The sequence below is a fragment of the Bombus bifarius genome, unplaced genomic scaffold (assembly GCF_011952205.1).
Source record: "Bombus bifarius isolate JDL3187 unplaced genomic scaffold, Bbif_JDL3187 scf7180000007966, whole genome shotgun sequence".
NCBI classification, from domain to species: Eukaryota; Metazoa; Arthropoda; class Insecta; order Hymenoptera; family Apidae; genus Bombus; species Bombus bifarius.
In genome coordinates, this window is record NW_022884352.1 from 1,033,608 (window position 1) to 1,058,810 (window position 25,203).

Below are 25,203 nucleotides of genomic sequence, written 5' to 3' on the forward strand. Positions count from 1 at the left end.
CGTACGCGTAAAAATGTTTTTGAAACTTTAATTGGGAGGCTAATGGAATTTAAATTGGGAGTTTACGCATTTTGTTTGTTTTATAGTATCATTAGGTTTTTCTTTATTTTGCGAAGGAAGATAATTTCGTTGAGTGTTCTAACGTGAATTCACAATAATCAGAGAGATTTCATTCATGAAATGAATAAAATTGTTAAATAATAAAATATTTGTTTGGTAAAAAAAGATATTATTTAGTTGTTTCTTCGAAAAAATATGTACAAAAGAAAAACGAAGAGCTAAAGAGATATACGTCTGTTTCCATTTTTCTGCAACGTATGACTCGTTCCTAGAGTTTCTTTTAACGGATGAGATCTTTCAAAGTGCCTTGGCTAAATTCCGATTTATTGAACATATTATACAATACTAAGTGCTTTATTAATTTTACCATTGTATCGCTATTTTATCTGTAGAACGAAATCGATTTATTTTATAATCGATCATTTTATAATTAGTGTTTTATAATTTGTTTCCTATTTTCCTATCTTTCTATCTTTTAGTGAAATTTCAAATTCCTTTATTGTATTGTAGAATATTTTTATACTCGCTTGAAAATGAAATAAACGTCGGATGGAAAGTTTCTCAGCGAGGCGTCTTTCTGTTCTTCGACCGCAACTCTCTGGCATTTCCTGTCTCGTATTCTCTATTTCCTTTTCTCTTCTTTTTTTTTTTTTCTCGAATTCAGGAAACTTTCCTTGCGTTTTGAATTACAGAAATGCATTCTAAATTGCGTGTCCTGGCTGGCACAGAGAAAAGGAGCCACGAGAAACGTAGCACTTTCGAGAATGAGTTGTGCTCATCTCTCGCCAGCCGTTCCTCGAACATTTGTCTTGTAATTTGAGTCGCTCGGTGTACCATGTTTTTCCGTATCCGTTACTTCCGACGATTGTCTCCATCGATAAACGTATTAAACTAGCTTTCAGCTTAATTAATCGATGATTCAATTTTCTGTTCTTCTGAGATCGTTATATGTTCCTTTACGTACTTCGACAAACTCATAGATATTATTTCTTTATGTTATGTTAATCTGGGTAGTATTCCTAACTTTTAGTGACAATTAGTAGCTAATAAGATAATTTGATACCATACATACACGTAACATAGTTAATGCTAGTTTCGTATTAATAACTTATATTACACGTAACATTTTCGTTCTCGTCAAAAAATGCTTCAGACAAGTAAACTGTTTGTAACAGCAGAAGAAATAAATACCATTTAATTTATATACAGTTCTCTCTCCTTTGACTGCAGCGATCGCCTGATATTCTATTATAAACAACGCAATAAGCATCAATTAAGACACAAATTCCATCAAAGAGAGCTGGAATACGAAAACAACTGAATTGTCTTTCTATTTGCCTGCTTACTTTAAGCTTCTGTGCTTACTACGCGTATTAACTTCAAATGTTTCGTACAAAGTCCGTTTTATATTCTTCATTACTCGCCATTATTTTGCGGGAGTTCTGCTAGTCTTTCCGTCGATCCAATAAGATCATTTTGATATGAAAGCACCGCCAATACAAAGAAATGAAAGGAGAGAGAGAAAGGAGAAACAGCGTTTCCCCGTATGCAACCTCGTCGACGTTCCATCGAGAGGATACGCTCCTGAACGACATTTCACGACTCAGAGAGGGAAAAAGGAATAATAAAAAATGAACCACTTCCGAAAATGAGTCGCGCACGTCTGTAGCCGTCAAGGCTTTGCAACACGATACTTGTTTCGTCGTTTGAATCCTCCAGCGGTGTTTCAACCCCTTTTCAACCCTCTTCTTTCCCCTTTCTTCGGCAAACACCGCTAAAAGAGAAACGAAATTCGGCAACGCTTCTTTCGTATCTCATTCTTTTTTTTCCTCTATCTTTTTTTTCAGATACGATGTCACGGTACGATTCTCTGTTTCCGCCCCCTTCCTTTTTTTTTTGACTCGGTATCTATCTTTTTATTTCCCCATTGACTTTTAACATGTTGTAGGTAAAAACATGCTCCGGTTGAAATCTGGGTTAAGCCACGTCGTTCACGATTAAAAATATCGGTACGAACAGAAGTTGCTTAATTACCGGGAAAATGACAGAGTAGCGTCAACGCCGAGCTTCGTACTTTTAACGTTTCGTTTTTAACTCGCCAGCTACTAATTAATGGCCGACCGTCTGCTTTACGTCGCTTCTATGAGAGCAATTAACGGAATCTTCAAAATAATTTTGAGTCATTTTTTGTACGCTGTTCGATATAAGTTAATTACATAGATGAGTTTCAGATACATTAAAAATTTATAGGGTAACAGCTCCTCGTAAAAAATTCATCCGGGAGATAGGTTGTTACTTCATAAAGTTAAATGAATGTTAAATAAACGCTTTGCAAGCGTTCACATATTCCATTCTTTTAGATGAGACCAGTTTTTAAATTTAATATTTTCGTTAACGTATTTAATATTAAATTATTTTTTGCTTGATTTTAGAACGAAATATATATTTTCGCTATATCTATAAATATTTTTTAAACATACGTTCCTTTCTCAAACATTTCACGGATTTAGTTTTGAAAGACATATCTTTGAACCTAAACGGTATATTATATTCTCTTTCCACTTACGTCCTATTAAAATATTCCATTTAAGCTACCAAATTACGTCGGGATCACAACAATTTTTAATCAAAATTAGGCTTATCTCCATAATAAAAGCAGACAAAAATTCACTACCTTCAGCTATTTTGTAACCTACCCAAAATTGTTATCGGCCCAACCTACTTTTCACAGCGCTCGGCAACAAATTTCGCAGCACCAAATTTCCAGCAATGAATATTCATGCTGTTCCATCTTTCACGGCGTTTTCGTCGAATCCGACTCCGTCGTAGTCGATGGCTGGGAAATAATGCAAGAGAAATGAACATTCTGTAAAGTTCAAGGGACGAACTGGTCTCGAAACGATAATCTGAACAAAAATATAGGTTCCAGATGGCGAGGGAATATAGGCGATGCTCATGGATAGAGACGAGAGCAATCTGTTCGGTGAGTTTAAGCAGCTTGTGTCTATTTGCCCGACACGGAGATTCGTTTGAGAAGAAGTCTTACAATCTCGCTTCGAGAGCTAAACTATCAAGTTGTTTGAGCGGGACGATTTCACCGGAGGGTGACAGGCTGTCCACTGCGTCGTAGCCAAGGGCGTTTGTGACAGCGTTTAGTCGTGCCGAATAAAGCAATAAAACGTTTACCTTCTTGACACGCGTTAAATCAATATTGCAGTTTATCCTATCTTGTTTTCAGGCGAAATGTAGGAAAAAAGATACACATGTACACACACGGGAAAGAGCGATGCTGATTTAATCGATGAAATAAATTCTACGTTGCTTGTCCAACGGAAAGTAATCGGTTACAGATTTATTGTATTTCTTTCCTTTGCGAATTTATCGATGCGTCTGATCGATTGGATAAATGTTGCGACAGTGATTCTAGTGCTGAATCGAAAATTATTCGCCTTTATTAATATCATACTCGTACATAGGCTCACGAAAATATTTGGACACTTGTGGAAACCTATGGTGTATATATCCTGCAGAATATGTGTGCGACGTTATACAATTATCGCGTTGATAAAATACGAACAATGAAATAAAATACAAACGATCAAGTTGATAAAGTTTGAAACAAATCTGAAAATATATAAAAATTGCGAGATATTTATGATGTAAAATATTAGATAAAGTAAAATTTCTCAGAGTTTTCCAGTAAACAAATAACCAGTAGCCTAATAGGAACCCTAATGTGTATAGTTTTATACGGAGCAGTTGTGTTAATGGTCCATTGTATGGTTCTTCGCAGAATAATGTAAAGCACGTAGTGTGTTACAATGGTTTTAATTAGGCACGTTAACTCTTCTAACAAAGCCTAATGAAGCGAATATGAGTATTTAAATTCAATAACCACGCGTTATCTGTTTAATACTCTGTAACCTAATTTTCCTTCGCTTATGAGAAAATTACATTACTGTTGATACTACCGTTCTTCGTTCTAACAGATGAACTAAGAATTAATGGCTGTTCTAAATTATATATAACAATATTATAGAATGGCAAAATAGAATACCTACTTGGTAGATGGTAATAAAATAATTCCCGAAACATCACGTCATACCATGTTATCACAGTTTTAAATCCAAAGATGAGTTTTGCAAGAGAAAGAAAGAAAAAAAAATTAAAAGCTTCGATATTCTTTGGAGATATATTAAGGAGATATAACTTGTACAAGTCGTTAAATTTCGAAACAATTTTCGAGCAGTCAATGTAGAAAGTGGAAACTAAATGTTCATATCAGAAAATTCGTCGTCATAGTTGTTAAAGATAATTACAAACTTTTCAACAAACTCGGTAAATTAAACACGAACTACAAACGAAGACTATTCTTTGCTTAAACATACAAGTAAAATACAAACGATCGAATTTTCACGGTATTACAACTTAGGCCGTCTTCTTAATGAAATACCTCGAAACTTTCTGTTGCAATAATAAAACTCGATAATCAAAGTTTGACATCACGTTTGCATCCAATTTTCTTATCTCAAACTTTAGAATTCAGACAAAACATCAAAACATTTAAGCGAGTTTGTATGACGAGAGATTTAGAAATTCTGTACATATTCCAAGATTGTTTAAATTAGTATTATTTTCTTTTTTATTAGACATGCACAGTATCGCTAATTATCAATATTTCCTTCCATACGACGCTATTTTGTTTCAACAAATATTCACTGCTGTATCGTTAAGGTTATGAAAGCACTTTACGTTTAATTTTAGCTTAGATAGAATCTACAAACAGAAACTAAAAAGAAATTAATAATATTATCGCGAAGGTTAAGTTTTTTTACACAGATATGTAACATTTTATCGTCTCGCAATTTCCGAGTTGATGAACCACAGACAAATTTACCCCAAATTTCAACCCTCAACATATTCATCCATTAAAAAGATCTCCAAAGATCACTTGAAGTAATCTTCTCCTTAAACCTCGTTCCTTAACGACGAAAGAATATATAGAAAAAAAAAAGAAAATAGCAGCATCTATAAATTCCAACAAAAAATAAAATCCGTCGAAATACCAATAGCTCGTACAGTCGCAAAACAATCGCAATTGACCGGCGTGCAAGTAATCGCGAACAATACGCGGCATTCACCAACTTCATCAACGTTCATCGCAGCGAACAATCGCCGGGCAAACCGAATACCGTCGCTGAAGTTCGGCCACCCCTGTTAAATAAACTCTTCCACAAGGCGGTGGGAATTCTTGTTTTATAAAGGTCCGCGACGGCCCTCCATGGGAATAATTATTATCCCGGAAGTATATCGTAGATATAACAACCGTATTCCACCAGGGACACGTTCCTTCGGGGGCGGCACGAGTTGCAAAGGAAGGAGCCGGTGTACATCCCGTCGTGTCGCCCCTTTTTCACCCCCACCGGTGAAACTTGTCTCCAGTGTTCCTGCTATTTTCCTTGTCGTGCTTTTCAGCGTCGTTCCTTCGTGCTGCCGAGCTTTCTGACGAACACGAAACACGTCGCACCCCTTCTTCGTCGAACCCTCCGCAACTCCCATCCAGGGTTGGCCTGGCTGATTTGCGTGGGGGTTGACCGCGCGCGCAACAGAGGGTGGAAAAGTTTACGTGCGGCTGTACACTGCCGCTCATAAGTTCTTAGGCGAACAATTTTGTGGACTTGTATCAATGTTTATCCATGTTTATGCATTGGAGGTATATTAAAGTTTCAAAATTTATTCGTACTGTTCCATAAAAAGATTCAAAATTCATCGTTATTAGATTGTAAGTGATTCGAGGTTTTTGAGAAGGGAATGTGTATAATATATTTGTTAGAGACAGTAAGTAGTGGTTTTGACCATTGGTTTGTTATTAATTCGTGTATTCCGGTATGTTACAATTAATTGTTGAAATGAATTACGACAGTCTCTCTATGAATTTGGAGGAATCTTCTATGTCTTATTTATAGTTTGCCGTCCAAACCGGTAGACAATAGTAAACTCTTTAAATAACAAAATTACTCTATAATATCTTGGATGTCAGCATTTATAATTTTGTAAATGGTAAGTTATCTTATTATTTCTATTAATTTTCCATTCCAATCATTTATACTCTACCAATTTTCTACTCTAACTTTATAAAACTCCCAGTGTCGAGGCTGATGAGGTAACAGGATCCGTTATTTTAAATTCCGCATTACTTCTGGGTTAATCTAATAAATTATATACTATCACAAACTTTTGGGCGGTGGTGTATATTTAGTAAGCGTATCGCGTCCATGGAGACAACCAGATGCACCGTGAAACGAAGACAGAGATAGGGTCGGAGTTAAGGGGTTGAGGCTGGTGGAGAATAGCGTAAGTCGAATCGATGTGTCGACAGCGCGATGCATCGTCGCGTGCTTTGTGCTTTTGTGCACCCGCGCGTGGATGCTCGCGAGAGTGCTGTTGGCAATGTTGAAGTAGTTGAATGAAGTATATTCGGTGGGGTGCACGTAGCTTGGAAGGCGGAACGTATGTTTGGAGACAGATTTCTGCGTGTCGGTCCGCAGGCACGATGATTATTCGGTAATTAAGCGATTGGTTGGGGGCAAGACGCGAGGGTTGCGTTGGAATTCTGTGTTGTGGCGGGTGAAGCTTACGTAAACGCGTTCGGGGATTATTGTTTCGGTTATGGGGTGTTTGACAATATATTGGCGATATTTTGATTGTCGCGTTTAATTGGCCAGATAATAGGGGCTGGAAAGTTATCGCATAACGAATTGTGGTGGTACATATTAAGTCGATTAATTAGTAAAACTCTAATTGCGTGGTTTTTTAATCAAAGTATTTTTCATATGATTCAGCGCACTTTCTCATTGATCGATTAATTTCATTAGTTTAGATTTATAAAAATTATGCGTCCTACAATTCGAAAGTTCTTCAAATTCGGCTATTATAGTTTCGTCATTTATTTTATTTTTCATTACGTTTAAATAATTTATAATAAGAGTATAATAAGAAAGAATATCTAACAGCAGTTCTTATCAAAAATATTCATCAAATTAAAAAGATCCTGTGTGATCACAATGACTGCCAGCGGAATTATACGATGAAATTCCTGGGAATATAACGTTGAATCAAAATTTATTGCAAAATGTAGGATTGAACGCACGCATCGAAATACTGTTAAACGTAACATCAATTGATCTTCTATTTTCACACAGTTCTTTCTATATTTAATTTCCAAATAGTTGCAGTAACCTGATATTTGCGACAGAATTTAAAATCAGTTTTATTGCCGTTAGTTACATTTAGACTACATTTCAGACTATTACGTGGCAATTGCAGCAAATAAAACGAAAAAGAAGTATAATTTCACGTCATTTATTCGTCGAAACAAAATACAAAATAAACGTTGATTTAGAATTAACGTTGCCGCTGTTAAATTCGTATCTCGATTAATTTGAATTTTTTCCGTGCTTTTCCAAGATTTAATTTCCAATTAGCCGCAGCACGTCAAGCATCGGTAATGATCTTTGCAAAATACAATTTAAATGGTCGCACAGTGGGCGCGCACCGTCAGAACAAATTAAATTCGCCTTGAAATCAGCGACCACGCCAAGAACACCCTCTTTTCGTTCGCACCCTTCGCTATGCCACTGCACTTTCTCTATCGCGCACGTGCACGTACTCTTTTACCCCTGTACATTCGATGTTATCGGATGGTTGCAACCATGTACGTGGGTGTACGTGCATTCTGTGCATCTGTATGCGCTCACTTTCTCTGTTTTTCCTCCGTGTTCCGATGAAACTTTCTCTCGGCTAGGGTGTTGATACTATTGCGTGAATATGCATCCTACTACTTGAATAACGATTCAATTAGGTCTGTTGTTTTGTCCGATGCACTTTAGAGCACTTGATGAGAGTGAAGTAGTCACAGAGATGTACAGACTGTTTCGAAAATGTTTCATCATATTTTTAGTCGAAGTTTTTGCCGAGTTTCTCGATTAAAATTCAATAAAAGGATTTATTGTCCAGCATTTTAGAAGATTTACACTAATGGACGAATTATTTTTTAGTTTTTAGTTTGTAATTATGATCGTGCACAAAGGAAGATGTCTATTTTATCTATATCCTACTTATATAAAGATGAAATAATCCTAAAAATACGTCATGCCATTGTATTTTCTATTGTTCTGTATATATAAACATATAAAGTATATATAGATCATCCTTTTAACTACAACGACTTTCAAAATACCAGTCTGAATATGTTTCTTATTCTCGACTATGAGAACACTTTTCATCCCTTTAAAATAGGATATTACTGATGTACAAAAATACACGTGTAAAATATTTCTTTGGGAACTATACCATATGTCGAAATTATATGAAAATCGATGATTATCATTCGGTATATTTCCTAATAATATCAAAAGCGTCAAAATAATGAAGAAGGAAATAGCACGAAACAAATAAACGCATCTAGGATTTTAACGTAAAGTAAACGGAAGGAATATTTAACTATCTTTTTCTTGTATTTTTGTGCAATTACACGATAACGCGAGCGACGCTAGTTTGCCAACAAATTGGCAGAATCTGCTTATGCGAAATTCATGAGGAATACCTGCTTCTGGTACGTGAAATTCACGCGACTTAAACACGATAACATTGCGCATTAGAAATGGACATTGCGGCAATAATTGCACAATGAAAATAAATATCGTACGTTGACCACGAACAAAGCTCTGATTACGCTATCTCGTGTGCCTTTTGTGTCTAATGTGCCTTTGTGCTATGCTTTAGACCTCTGAACGAGAATTTCGTTTCTCGGTGGCCAGCGGGAGAACGCGAGTTGCGCGTTTTGCGCCTCGCGAAACAAAACAGACGGACGTAAAATTATGCTTAAACGCATTAATAGTTTCCACTTTTCGTAAACGTTACGCTGAAAACGAGTGTAGAATTCTATTGTCCTGTATAAAGAGCCACGAAATCGATGGAACCCGATAAAACTGATTGAAAGCTTTTAAAAGCGAATTAATATTGAGTCGCGCTGTGTGCGTTAAGTCCGTACATTTTCACCGTTTAAAGCAACTGATCAATTGCGGAAACTTCGGAATAATATCGTGAAATAGTTAACAATTTTATTAGCAAACATGTAACAATTTTTAACTTCATTTTTATATCGTCTGTGATTGGTAATGACAGATATAACATTCGACGTTAAAAATCTCAAATGTCTATGTCTCTATAACGATATGAGAACTCTTTATATAAAGTCGTATAGTATAGGTTTTAAATAATATAAATTGTATAATAAAAAGCGTATTAATTAAATACTTTCATAAGCCACATAAGATAACGAGAGTATCATTTAATACTGTACAGTTTAACAATAAAACGAAACTTCTTCTGGTTTCATCTCGTAAGATAAGTAAAATCGTATAAACTATGTGAATTTAGTTCCTAATCTGAATAACAATGGTAATACCGAGTCTACCACATTTCGTGCATTATATATCACCTTTGTTCAACTAACTGAAGCTATACTCCTACATAAATTTTGGCTTTATCCAAATATATTTTGGATTTGCTAAATAGATATAATACTGTATAAGTATAACAAGTAGAATAATAATAACGTGTATAATAGGTATAACAATGTAGGAACGAGAAAATGTTTGGCCATTGACTAAATTTTAGGAGAATATGAATGGATATTATTAAGAATTGAAAATTTGTGAATTTTTGTACCAAATTCTATCTTATAGAACCACCTTTCGTTTCTTTTCCCAACGAAATCTCTAACAGTGGGCAGTTTTATACAAATTTTTTCGACTTAAACTAAGAAGACCATTACCATACACAAAGATACTCGTCCGAGCAAGCATTACGATAATAAAGATGCCTCAAAATTCTTTGTGAATTTCTTATCAGCAATTTACGACTGCGTGAAAAACTTCCCGTTAAATGGGCTAAGAACAAATAAAAACGAAATATTTCCGCGGCATGAAAAGCAAAGTTCCATCTTCGAAGAACCAGCACATCCGCGATCGACGTGCCATATCTTTTAACCAGTTGGCATCCTTTCTATTCCACGGTTCCGCATTATCGGTGTTATCGCCTCACCACAACCCTCTCTTAATTCCGAAGTTCTTACGGCGCTATTCGCAAAGCCGATTCCGGGCGACTTCATTTTCCGGGTTCCTTTTGTCCAGAAAATTCCCGGATTTCCGCGCCACTGCGCTACAACCACCAACTTGACTGTGAATCGCTATAAGAATCTGTAGTTGCTCGTTACATACAAATAGTCATTGTACGGTGTTCAGAATATTTGGAATATTTAGAACAGAACATTACAATTTATTACAGATTATTATAATTTATATAACATTTATAATGCTTACGGACGTTTATATATACTACTTTTTAGGATTTAAAAATTAATTATACTTTGAAAATTAACTTTATTGCCAATGGAGACGATGAGCAACTTAAATGTGTAAGAGTTTCCTACTTGTTGTCAGAATTTTTATATCTGTATATGATGCTAGATAAATGATATTATTTTTAGGATCAAGGATTTGATGCTTTCTGGATGATACAACAGACATTTAAAGCGACAGACTTTTAATTGCAGAATTTCAAAATTCATAGACTGACCTTAGGCTTTCTTTTCATCTCGATGATACATTTTACAAACGATACATAACTTTTGATAGCACTGAATCCAAGAATTTTTATGTAAAAAAGTGACATGTATGGAATTTTTAAAGTTCTACAAGGATTCGAAATCGTTTTATTTATTTATTAAATACCGCGTTCTAAGAATGTACAGTCTTAACGTACGATCAGCGCGTAAACTTACTGTGTTAAGGATGGAAGAAGAGAACGCGCATTTTATGTTCTCCCAGTTGCTTTGCGTCGCCAAATTTATTAGAAGATGGCTTTTCGCCGAGTTGTATCGTGTAGTCTCTGCAATGCAGGAGAACTTTAACATGGAAGCTCGGCTTCGTAAGCTTGGCGCGGCTTTCTTCTCGCGAGGCTTTCTCTCCCGGAACACCCTTTTTTTCCCTCAAGCTTGCGCGCCTCCGGGTCGAAACGTCGCTGCTTCACGCCCTTGCTAATCCCCCTCCGCGATTATTTTTCGACTTGGCTAGCAAGCATCCAACTGGAAAATTCACTTCCGGCACACCGTAGCAAAGCAGTAACCCGTTTCTTCCTGAACAGCCGCTTCCAAGTTCCTAAGGAAGTCGGGCTGCTCGTTTCTGTTTCGTCACGGCAGCCTCGTTAGTTTCACTCCCTGTGATTGATTAATTGATTAACCGCCGGACTCGGAAAGTTTCTTGTTATTCCTTTTGCAATTTTAGTGTGAAGAAAAGGAAGCTGGATATCGTGATTCGGCTCGATCGACGAATAGGCTATTAGGAGTGGCAAAATTGAGACAATGGAATTTTGAAATATTTAATTCGTCAAAGATCGCAGAGGATGTTTTATATATTTTCTTGAGTTTTCGAGGAGAGCAATTCTAGAATTCAGTTTCAGATATTATGATATTATGTAATTTGAACACGTTCGAACAAATTCTTCATAGTAATGTGCAATTTTTTAACAAGTGAAGCTGTATTCAGCTTTATAGTCTCAGCAATAGTAATTATTTATCCTACCTAAATTAAATTTCCATTATCTCGTATTTATCGATCTTCGAAGACAATAACTGGTATTCATTAAATACCTTCATCTTTGTTTAAACTTTAGAAAACGTTAGATAACACACACGTATGTATAACGTTCGTCCGTATCGTCGCCAATATTCCCTTACATTACTTGGAAAGGGTGGCACAAGATTCTCCACACACAAGCTAATAATTTTTATATCGATGTAAATGCAATTTACGATATCATCCTATTCATTGAAACTTTGTATCACCCTGTGGAATGTTAAGGTCGTATATACGTCGTGAATGTGTACACGTGTAACACGCATAATACATCATCTGCTCAATTTATAATCGCACTCCATTATAAAACGTTGTGTCAAACGAAGTAATCTTCGTTACCCGTTTTCATAGCTTTCCATTATCCAAACATAAAAATCTTGAAAAAGCAGCTTCAGTACTTGCACTGAAATATGCTGAACCTTGGCTGGAGCTGTAGAACGTTCTCGCGATAAGTTCGTGAAACGAGGACATGCTTTCGGCTGTAACGAGTTTTCCTTATATGCGAGACGTTATTCCTCCTTGCCAGAGGATCTCTCTCGGCTAAATTTTCGTCCTTTTGAGCACGTTGCAGCGGCATGAGTTTCAAAGAGCGGACCGGAAGTAAGGACGGTCCCTCCTTCTCGATACGGATTTCGGCAGGGTATTAATATCGACACACGGTTTAGCACTTCAAGACACTTTCCAACGTTCGCTCGTCATGGACGCTGGATTTGCGGAAATCCTCCCTTTCATTCGAGATTCGTGCCATTCGAAATTCCCACTAGCTACTACGATCCGATATCCTATTTCACGTGATACGAAGTAACGATTGTTTGCGATTAACCAGATCAATGTGATATCTCTCGTGAAATACGGTAGCTCGTGAAAATATTTGAATATCTACTACAGAAAGTTTTTATGCACATTCTACCATCCTTCGTAAGTATTAGAATATTTATCGATTACCAGATCGATCGATTTTTATGCATTTTTATATTTCTACGAAGAAATTTAGGGCAATAGGAATTTCCATAGAAATTTATATTACGATAAATACTCTATTTTGGATTTCTCATAAAAGCATAAAAATCCGTGGTTTGTTGATCACACGCAAAACGTGATAATTGATTCAAATCACCAAGAGAACGATTTACTGGTCAAGATTATGTGTATTTATGTTCGTGTAAAATAACGATTCAGAATACGCAGGAAAAATTTGTAAAGGTTGTTTGCGGGAATAAGAAAATGATAAATTAACAGTTATACATTTGGTTTGTACCTCTGGGAAAATTTTAGACGAATTAGGAAATTCGAAGGAGTCTTCTGAAAATTTAAATCTGACGCGAGGAGTCGACTTGCAAAAAAATTCGCTATGGTACGGCGAGAAAGTTGGCTATCGATAAATCGACGATGTAATAAATTCTACAGGAAATATTTTTCGCGTCACTCTCGACGATGAGTTTAAGTGGTTATCATATCGTGAATCAGCCATAAAGTTTTCTACCTAGTTGAACACTGAATTCCTTTAGTATGTTCGAAGCATCCCTTTTCATTTTACTTTATCGCTTTCTTTCTGTTCGCCTTCTTTTCGCGCAACCGCTTATAGCATTTCCTTGTACTTCACTTTGCACTGTTGTATCGTACAGGGCAATCGAGACTTTTCTTACTCGATTTCAAGTCGATTATTGGATGGACCGAATTGTCTCGCTTCCGGCAAACATTTCTTTCGTCTTCTTCTAAGCGATTCTCCTTATTTTTTGCTTCTCCAATTATTTGGCACATACGTGTAACTAAGCATCTGTGTCGTATTGTTACTTTAAAAGCATCGTTTCTTTTTATCGAGAAGAACGATATAAGAAAGTGGAAATAATCGCTCGATATATGATCCTAGCTAAAGACATTGTTTATATTGATTAAAAATCAATATTTACAGCGAAGCATGAATTTAAAAGTATTTACTGCTACGATTCTTCTTATCTTGAAAAAAAAAAAGAGTAGTACAAATTATTACGGTCCTACACGATAATATTCGATTTATGCTTTCCAGATAATCCCATACAATGTAACAATTCTCCAAATTCAAATTTAATCTGTTTGGAAACACAGGAGCGAGTAAATGTAGCGGCTAAAGCGTACGTTACTCGGCTCGCGACATTTCAAGTACTTGGCCAAGTCCCTACATCATTCTTAACCGCAAAAACAGAAATTCACCCTATGTCCACTCTCGACGAAAGCGACGAAAAGCACGACGTAGCCAAAGCAAACCAACGCCAGACACCCTTCTCGCGTATCAGCGAAAGGAAAAGCTGAAAACGGTCGTCGAGGCAACGTTTGCATTAAACACCGAACTGAGCTTCGAAAACATTTGTCGCGCTAACGTATGTAGCTTCTGGCTTCTGCGTGTTTCCCTCTGTAATAACCCACATTGTTCGAACCCTTATCGCGCGCGGGTGTAAAGCAGGGGAACGTGGTCGAGGGAATGACGTACGAAAGAGCGTAGCACGAGGGAGGAATCGTGGAATCGACGGTTTGAGGAGTGGAGAAAAAGAAAAGAGAAGAGCGGCACTCGAAGGCAACGGTGGAGAAAAGGGTGGGTCACTGGTGCTCAACTAGCCGGAGGGCTAAGTAATCTCGAGGTCTCGTAATGGGGGCGAAGAATTGCAAGCTCAGATATGACTATCCCGATTACGTTGATCAAATTTGAAACAAATCCGAAGTATACACAAGCTGAAGAAAGAAGAATATTAGGACAAAGTTAGATACCTGTTACGAATGTATTATTTATTTATTTATTTATTTATTTCGTGTACGAGAGAGAATTTCCACCAGAGTATAAACATAAAGAACGTCAGTGCAATAATAACAAAAGTACAAAGAAAAAAAGAAGAAACACAGATAACTTTACTCAAATTTCCACCTAATCCTTGAATGAAGGCTTGGACCAGAGCCATAATTTGTGCTAAAAATATGACTACACTGACTACAATATTATAGCTTACTAATATAGCGAATAATTGACTGTTTAAACATTTTGAACAGTCAAATTGCCAAGTGTATGCTTGCAATAAATATCCTGTAATTTCTATGTACATTTTCAGATCCGTTTGAAATTGCACATTCCTAAAGAAATTTCAAAATGCTTTGTACAGAAAATTTCTACGAACGTACAGAGCGATCTGTAGGAAAGGGAAAGAGGAGAGAGACACTTCGAAAGGCAAGGGTAGAAAAAAAGGGTGGGTCACTGGTGCTCGACTAGCCAGAGGGCTAGGTGATCTCGAGGTCTTGTAATGGGGACGCAGAACTGCAAGCTCAGGCTAAGTAAAACGCCAGGGAAACGAAGGTCTAGGGCAAGCCGATATATATCCCCCTCCTTCAGAAAGCTCTCCTGCTCAAAGATTCCTAGCCCTTTTAGCCTTCGAGCTAAGAGCTGCACTTGAGACCGACGCAGTCGCGTGGAAGCTGGCAGTTCAGAGTCGTCGACCCTTCGTGAGTTTGCGATCCCCGAAGGGTTTCGTAAATCGAGGAGCAATAACAGACTCTTATTCGACGATAGCTGATACATATGGTCGTGCGTCAGGTGACTGATTGCTAACGCAGTAACGAGAAAATGTAGTCTACAGTTGAGGCACGAAGTTGGATCCTATAACGGATGGAGGGGTCTCTGGTCTGACAGATTTTTTAGATTTTTGTTTTTAAATAGAGGGTAGAGAGATTCTAGTTCGTAATAACGTGAGAGAGAATAGTACAGAATAGTACAGAGATTGAACATTATTTTTTGTTGTTTATCGTAGTTAAAGTTTCCTTTAGTTTTTGTTCGAATAAAGGATTTATTTGGATAGAGGCTTTGAAGTAATACCATTAAAAAGAATGTACTTTGTTTCGATAACTGAGAGAACAATTTGTAATATAATTTTGTACACAGTTGTAATTTAATTATATGTCGTATAATCATGATTATCGTATTATATATAATAATTGAAGGTCGTTTGTTATTGCTTGTAATTGAAATTCAATAAATTACACAGAGGCTCTTGTATGTTACTTTATTTGTATTTTCAGCGTATTTATTATGTGCTGACACTTATGTAAATTTCTCGGTTGACACTGTTGTATATAAAGTTACTCTGAAATCTCATGGATTTCAATGATTAATTGTAGTTGGGCGTGATACATAATCACGGATAGCTCATTTTAATTCTCTAAATCGAAATGAGGAACATACGTACATATTGTTTTGAGTTGATATTGCGGTAGAGCGAGTACCGAATTAAGTAATGTACTAAGCATTGGAATGTTTTGTAAATGTAATTTCCTCCAGAATTGTATTTAAATACTATCACCATAGCTCACAATAATCAAGTCTATTCAACACAGTACGTGTTCTACAACTGAATGCACTCTAATGGAAATGTACTTTAACGAGCTGTGATCAAGTATGATTTATTATAATACAAGTACGCTTCTCGAGCGCATTGTGTTATAATTGACAGGGTCATCGTCATGCAGCGATACTGTATCAATAATCTACATATTAAAGCCTGCACTATCCTCATGAAATTTCAACTTCATTGTTGAATAATTTTGAATTTTAGATTTCTGTTCCCAATGCTTCAATTTTAAAACACTTTCTATCATAAAAAAATATAATACTTATGTAGATATAAGTATAAAATATATAAATGTATAAAACTTGGATAATTACATAATTATACAATGCAACTATAACTGTACAACTGCTTCAGTTCTAAATATTATAACAAGTACATTACTTTAGATATTTTCTATGTTCTTGCGCACTATGTCCATTTTGTATGTTTTTACTCAGAAAAATATTCCACAAATGCATAAAGATTCGGAAAATTTTGCCAAAACGTCGAATTGATAAGACCATAACAAATATCTCGACTCATCTCTACAAAATATCATCTCGATAACAGGAGACCAAGTTTCCATCAAAAAACTATCAGCCTCCTATTGGCGTGAAACTTTGATATAATACCCTCGTCAAACACCGAGCATTTTCAAGGGTTGCACCGATCGCCTATTACCCCGGAAAATATGTTAGGAACTCGATCATGGTGGTATAATGGGGTTCAAGGAAAGATAAACCAGATCGAAGAGAATGATGGATCATAACCACGGTTCAGACAAACACGCGAAACTTGGCATACAGATCATATTGTGGAAATGATTTCTTCTTCTATTAGTCGTACGAGTTGCCAAGCAAATGGAATCCCATCTTTTTTCCCTCGCTTTTTCTTCGTTTTCTTTTTATTATTACGACGAACTATGGATTCAATTCAGGCCCGTCGGACAGAACATCGACCTGTTTCACTGACACACTCTCAACTGCTCTTCCATTAGTAGGCAAACCTGAAAAGAGCGGCTGAATGAATAGATAAAGAACGAATAAACAAAGAGAAACGCGATCTCAGAGCTTGATTCGCTCCGTCACGGGTCCGACTGCTGCATTTCTCTTCCTCCTATTTCTTTTTTTTCCTCCTCTTTCTTTCCCTTTGTTGTTTTTTTTTTTTTTTTTTATTAATTCATCAATCCGTCGACATTCTCTTCTCGTCGGTTCTTTATCGAGCATGAATGTTCGTTACAGTTATCCTCGTCGAGCGCTCGTCCAAATTTTTTTTTGATCGATCCTAAAGTGGTGCCAGCGATTTCAAACCGGCCCCCGATGCGAAATGCAACCTTTGTCGTTGCTCGAAGTTGCGTGAACGTTCGTGGAATTGCACATTTCCATCGTAATACTCTTCTAACTGTTGCCTCGTTTCTTTGTTCATAACTTTGTTCTTCTCTATCAGAGTGTTTTTTTTTACCAACACTCGACACATGATAGGGCAGTGTATTCCTCGACGTTATTTGTTTCTTAACTCAGATGCATTATTATTATTTTTTTTTGTAAAATCTATTATTTTGTAAATCTTTTTCGATTTGTAAATAGAAGAAATATTTTCGTGCAAACATTTATGTAACGGGAGTATGGAATCGTTGTCCTTTTCAAAGAACGAGCCAATGCGATCGAACCAGGAGGCGTGACAGCTTTCTTATTTTTACATGCATTATACAACGAATGCGTCGCCTCTATTGTACTTTGTGCTTGTTCTAGCATTCCAATTGCATTTGCAGGAGCATATGAAATTTTGATTACTACGAATAATCGTTTGAAAAAATTAAAGTAAATTTAGTTGAATAAAAAAACATTTAATTATTAATTCAGTCAAGATGCGAGAGAATTTATGGAATATGTATGGAAACAACGATTGTTTAAAAAGAAGTTAACGACGTAAACTTTGCCTTATTTCGCTTTAATTTTGTCAGTTAACACACTACCAAAGTTACAGTAACTAATGTAATAGGATCATGCTGAAGATTCATAAGCTGCTCCTATGGGATCTTCGTATAGGTTTCATCAATCAATATGACGTTTACAATACCCAAATAGGTACATCGATTTCCTCAGCAACTTAAACCGATAGGATTATGCTCTATAATTTATATTAAAATTCCATCATCCTTTATATAAAAATACTTTATATGAAAATATTTTGATCCTGATATTTCCCTACCTTGCTGCAGGATTACAGATGATGTTGCACACAGGAAACAAAAATCACGTCAAAAAGTCACCAAGTTAAACATGTTCGATATAGAAATTGCGCATGGCGATTTTTATAGATTTTCATAGTAAACCGAGAAGACTATGCTCCACAACTTTTATTAAATTTGACATCATCCTTTACACTAAATCGCGTTTGAATATATTTCTCCACCTACTTTCTCGATATGACGGAATAGAAGAATAAAAGTAGCTCTAAAAACCATCAAATCAAGCCTATTCAACTAGAGATCGGGACTGGCAAAACCAACGAAAAGTTAATTAAAATCCCATCGACCGACAACGATCGATCATTCGCAATGACCACACTGATCGATCCAATTGTGAAATTACCAATATCCAGCAGCACAGCGACATTAACGAAGCAAGAAACGAGCTATCATCCACGTCACGGAGAGAAGGTCCGTTTAATCGAAACGGGGGAACTAAGCGTTCGAAGTGGGTCATCGGTATGGCCAAACCGGATATCTCTGAAAAGACGAAAGTCGCGACCTTCTCTCGCGTCGGATTGCCACGTTCCGCATTGTCTCCATTCACAAAGACGCGCGTAACCGCGTCGCGGCGATGTTATCGGAGTCCCGTATAGGTTGGTCTACCGTTGTGTGCGGAGGGTTCGCCGTTTTCCCCTAACCTCGAGACGAAACCTCCCGCCACCCCGACATCCCTCAGGTGCCCACATCTCCCACCCAATTGGGGATTCGATCGACGTTGCTACTTCCAAGCGTGACCACCCAACCCCGTGGTGGCGCCTGCGTCGAGACGCCCCGTAAACACACCAGGAGAACCACCAAGGGAGCGAGTAGGATACCCGTGGACCAGCCTCTCTTCTCTCTGCACCACCACCGCCCCTTGTCGACGATTCTTGTCAACCGTCACGGGAATTCTCTGACCTGCGCGAGGAGAACCACTGGCTGAGAATTTCGTACGGCAGGATCTGCTTTTTACAGGCAGAGAGAGAGAGAGAGAGAGAGAGAGAGAGAGAGAGAGAGAGAGAGAGAGAGAGATAGAGAGAGAGAGCTTCTCCCTGTGTTCGTTGGATCTACGCCGTTGTAGGTGTCGATATCGAGCTGGTGGGGCGTATAGAAACTCGAGCACGAGTGTGGGTGTAAACCACGTTTGAACGGTGCACGGTAGGTATACCGCGGTCTCGTAGGACTAGCCAGCGAGTTGGTGTTTGTAGGATCTCTATGTAAGATACAGGAAAGGGTTTGGTTAAGATAGATCTTATCAGGAGTCGTTGAAAGAGCAAAAAAATAACTGGTCCCAGCAACGACAAACGTGACAGAAGTAGTTCAGGAAACAACCTTCTCGTTGTTAGGCTGGCAACAGATCTGTGATACAAGTGTAATAGAATTTTCAGAGGCGGAGGTCCTAGCCTCACGGGTCGTTCATCAGTCACCCCCGTTGACGGGGCAACAACAGCGAAGCTTCACGGGTGACGGATAGCAAATTTAAACAACCCTGCGTGCAGTTGTACCACTGTTTCGCTACATAATCTCACAACCCTGTTATCTTGTAACCCCGTTCACGCACACGCGTGTATGTATACGGTCAGGGGTACAGAGAGAGAGAGAGAGAGAGAGAGAGAGAGAGAGAGAGAGAGGATACAGAACATTAACGTTAATATCAGCGTGTTGATGTTGCTACGCTCAAGCTGGATAGCAGCTACTCGGTCGGTAGCGGTAGCAGTAGAGCAGGATTTCGCAACGAGGGCTACGGGTATTGGTAATATTCTCAACATACACATAGCGAGAGTTGGTAAGGTTGTATGGTGAATCCGTTGGGTGGTATTAGTGAAGGAAGTGGAGGTGGTTGTAGAAGCAGTGGAGGTGGATGGCGACGGTGGTGGTGGTGGGTGACGGTAGTGGAGGTGGAGACGGTGGTGGCGGTAGTGGCGGTAGCGGCGGAAGGTAGTTTCTGGGTGGTGGAGGGCGCGGATCGTCATCCGCAAAGTCGTGCGTTCACCCCGTGCCGCGACGACAACAGGGCGTCGTTCGTTCCGGAACGAGCGACGCTGCGTCGAGTTCGCTGGGGGTCCCGTCGCGAACTTTCCTGTCCTGAATGAAGCTCCGTATCCTCTCGGGCCGTCGTATCAGTGGTCGGTCGTATCATTGAACGTTGTGGTGCGCGCGCGCTACGAGACAAGGGGACCGTGTGCTGGTGGTGTTCCGTTCGGTTCAGTGTCGAGGACGAGGGGCAAATTCCGGGTCGCTGCAGTTCGTCGAAGTGACGCGTGCACGCGAACAGCTCAGTCATATCGCGGCCACCCGTAACACTTGGCAAGGAAGGATCGCAGGTGGCGGACGTGTACGATCCTTTCTCTGTGGAACACGTGGTCGAGCGCGGCGAGTCTTCGTGCGACACACGAGGCAGCGCTAGCCTGTCCTCGAAATTTGAGGTTAGGTGTCCATGTGGCACGGTCGATCGACGCTCCTCTAAGAACGTCCTTGTGAGAAGGACGTCGATTCCTATCGCTGTAGAAGTTGCTACGGGCGCGGACATACGCGGAGTGGGGTGTAAACGGGGGCGAGAGAGGTGTTCACCAACTACAGCTAGGTCTAAAGTGAATCTCGTTTGGGCGGTGGAAGGTTTACGTTCACGATCTCGCAAGCGAGTATACCGGAGGAGAAGAGATTATCGGAGGGTCACGAAGCAGAGGGGATCCTCGAGTTCTTTCGATAGTGCAACGTTGCTCGTGGAAAACACTGTCACGTGGATTTGCTCTCGAGACGTAATTAATAGGTGTAGTTTTGCCTTTTATACGGGAGAGCCGTCTATTCGGTGGAGAATCGTTGTGATCGCGAGAGTACGTATCTTTGTGTTCGTGTCTCGATCCTAACGTCGATCAGTGCGTCGAACCGAGGGTAAAGATAAATGACGGGTGATGAATGGATGAATCCAAGCGAAACAACGGTATAATCAACCGGTATATTTATAGATAACGGGCTCGCTGGATCGACTCGTTAATTAGCGGTCGATCCGTAGTAAGGATTTCGTGGAAAAAAAGGTGTTGGCGTTTGTCGAGAAGATAAAATGCAGTCGCGCTCCATGTGGATGGAATCGTTTTCCGTCGAATGAGAAAAGTCTTGTGTGTTTTCAGTGATAGAGAAAGGCCGAGTTACGACAGTTTTTCAGTGAAGTGTTAAACGCAAGCAGCGTCAGAGTTGTGATCCAGTGAAAACGTTGTTCAGGTGTACATCCAACAGGTTCCACGATGAGCCCATTGAAACACGTTCGAGAATCGAGCCTGTCCTTCTGATTCGTCGTGGCGTACATCGTTTTGGATTATGCTCTGTTGTTCAGCTTTAAACGTCGTGGATTCCCGCCCTATGTCGCTAGGGCGAGCACGTGAATCAACCCTCATAACGAAAATCGATCGGCTCGCTGGCGTACGAAACGTGGCCTGGTAAGTTCTATAAGAGAGAAGCCCGACATACAGTTCGACGTGATATTCCTCGTAATATTCCGGCTCAAAGTTTCGCTCTTGCTCGTTCAACGAACGAGCCGAATCATACCGCGAAACAGCGACAAAAAAGGAGAGTAATCTTGGGAGAGTTTCGCGGTAAGAGCAGCAAGAATAGTTCGGCCCATCTGAGGGAGGCATCAAAATTTATAGGAGTTCGCGGAAACTTCTTCAGTTCCGAATGAAAGTCTTGGAATCTTTCTTGAGCTGCAACCGGAAGACTAGCCGGTTTCCACAGATTTTTGCACGATAAGAACCAGCTGACTTCTCTTAAAAGAACGATAAGGAGATAAGGGAAGCTTACTCGAACTTGCCCTTCCTTTCGATCATCGGATTTGTTCTTCGGCACTTGGAGATTCGAATACCATAAAGCCAACCTCGACGCGTTCGTCTATAATTAATCATGGCGTCCCTGAGCGCTCTTTGACTTCTGCAAGTTTCGTCGCCGTTTAGCTTTCCGAACGCGTCGGATGGCTGAAGATCATCAGCATTTCAATGAACTTCGCTCCTGCGCATCTTAAAGCTCGTTATGTAACGGCTTCCGCCGCGGTTTCAGAATTGAAGGCTTTCATTTGGATGTTAATCAACGACGTTAAGCGTTCGAGGGACTGAACGTGCTTCTTCGTTCGCCATATTTTCTTCGTCCTCTCTTTTTCCTCGCGTTAACCGGTAGCGGAAGCTCGACGTTTCTTTTGTACATTCACGAGATGCTAAGAATTTTCCTTTCACCGTGCTTCGAGAGAATTAAATGACACCAAGGTGTCGGCCAAAGGAACCTTTCCATTTTAACGTCTCTGAAAGGCTGAAACGACGCGATTCAAAGAGATCGAATGAAAAACCCTGCAATTGAATTTCCTTCGACGTGGCAAAGAATTTGTGCGACTCAACCAAACGGACAAATATATTATATAATCGGTGACTTAATGTTGTAAGCTCGTTCCAAAGTTATATATCTAAACCTTTACACCTGGCTGGAACGACGAGTTTAACGAAACATTTTTCTTCGCGACTGGCATTCGATGCTAGACTCTCGATATCATGTTCGCGTGCCTGCTCGAACGAGGGTGAGAAAGTTCTTGTTTACGCGGCCACGAAATCACCCCTACAAACATCGCCGCGTTCGATTAACTACCCTAAGGTTTAGTGGTATCGACTTACGAATACTTTCCACAGCTTCGTTTCATCAACCATCGTCTCGATTATGACGATTTCACGATGCATTAGATCGTATCGATTACGACCAACGGTATGGTTTGTCGAGGAATATCCGATTTCGATTACGTCTAACCATATTGCTCGATGGTTATTTGCAGGTAAAAATGGGTTGCAGGTTATTTGGGCCTGAATTTGTACGCTTCATGAGGATACCGAGAAGTTAAAAGTTTCTTTATGAGAAATTTGTTTAAACTTGATGAACTTGTGTTGTGCGTAACCATATTTCTTCCAAGAGAATGGGTTTCGAGATGTGCTTAATGCAATGAAATACTCAAACCTGATGTTGTCCTATAGTTTCAATGATATTGCTAATGATAATGAGATAAATCATTTTTCGTCGAAGCTTCGATCATGTTCGTAATGGTGGAAAGTAAATGGTGGAAAATTTATATAGACATTTACAAAATTTAACTCGTGGAACCTGGATTATGTGCAATCATATTTGTTTCAGGGGTTCGAATTTGAAGCGTTCTTAGTGCGATCAGATATAGAAAATTTGTCATACTTTTATTGATTTATTATTCGATTTCGTTGAATAATATTTCTCAATGATTTTTCGATGGAATTTCAATCGTGGATTGTACAATTGGTAGTATTATTCAATCTTGAAGGTGTGTGATATACTTTGAAGAATTTTGTGACATAATTTCATATTTTAACTTTTTATCCATCTCTCTTTCTCGTATGTTTAATGATTTTACGGCGATTGGAATTTACATACATACATATAAAATTCATTGTAACTAAATATACAATATGTGAAATTTTTATTTAATTATACGTTTATTGTATTATATAGTTGTTTCTTTTTAATTGTATATAGTTATTATATATAGTATTTAGTTTTATATAGTTGTTTCTAAACTAGGATACCTGATATCATAATTTTAGAAGGAAATGTTAGTGAAAACACGAAGCATAGTGGTATGAAATGTTAATATGACCGGTAACAAAGTTTATCGCTGTTTAGCGAAGCAAATATTGCTGTTAAATATTTCACAATGCACTTTTACTCTAGAACTTTAATGAAAGTGGTAAATATTTCTGAAATGAGGATCATCTAAAACTTTCAGCTGATGTAGTTTGAATAATTCAGGTTTGACGTTTTACGTAGCACTGCACACCAACTATTACATGTAGGAAATAAACTATTCCACGATCCATTTTTATATCTCTAAACATTTTTAAGGTTAATCCTGTTTGTCTATTCATTTTCATAGAATTAAGTTCGTTACGTCATTATATGACTTTGTTAAATATTATTAAATATCATTGCAATTATTTATCACAAAACCTAATAAGGCATATCAAATTTTAATTCAAATGGCTTATTCTAAATTGCAAAATTATACTATAAAATATTAAACCAAAAGCACAGAATTTCTTCCTGCACCTAATACATTAAACTCGAATTTTTTACCACTTCTATCGACCGAATAAAACAGAAATACACGATAAATAATGAAGATAATCTAAAATTAGTCTCAGTACTCTGTAACGGGACGAGGCAGCAAATAACGAATACTGCGTTTATAACAAACTTGTAAAGCCGCGTATCGGTAGATCGGGGTAGCCGCAATCGTATTCAAGTGGCTCCCAAAACGTTCATGCAAAACGGCTCATTTGCATAGGGAATCTACACAATCGAACTGTGTCTGGACAATTATTATCGAATAAACGTTTACACCCATCGAGATATTCTCGACGTATGTATACTGCCATGTCCATAAGTCACCGGATACTTGCCTACTTGAAGCAGAGTGTAGAATATCCGTACCTTTGACATTACGTAAATATTAACATTTGACGCAAACGCCAACTTCGTTTCACAATATGGATCGTTTCATAGCATAAAATCGCGCATATTCTAATGCAACTGAGTAGTTTATGGATCGATTACGGATTTTTATCCCATTTACAGGAAATTGCAAAATTATACAGAGTGCGCGTAGTATGAAGATATACATAAAATATCCAAAGTGCAGTGCTTTTCAGAATACTTAATAAGAAGGGAAAATAATTTTCAACCAAGCTTCTATCTTCCGTATTGTGTCATCGAAAATATAAATTTGTAAAAAAAAAGCCGCAGTATTCTAATTAATAAACAACAGAATCAATTCAGAAGTTAATAAGATCTATTTAAATTCTAGCAATTATTT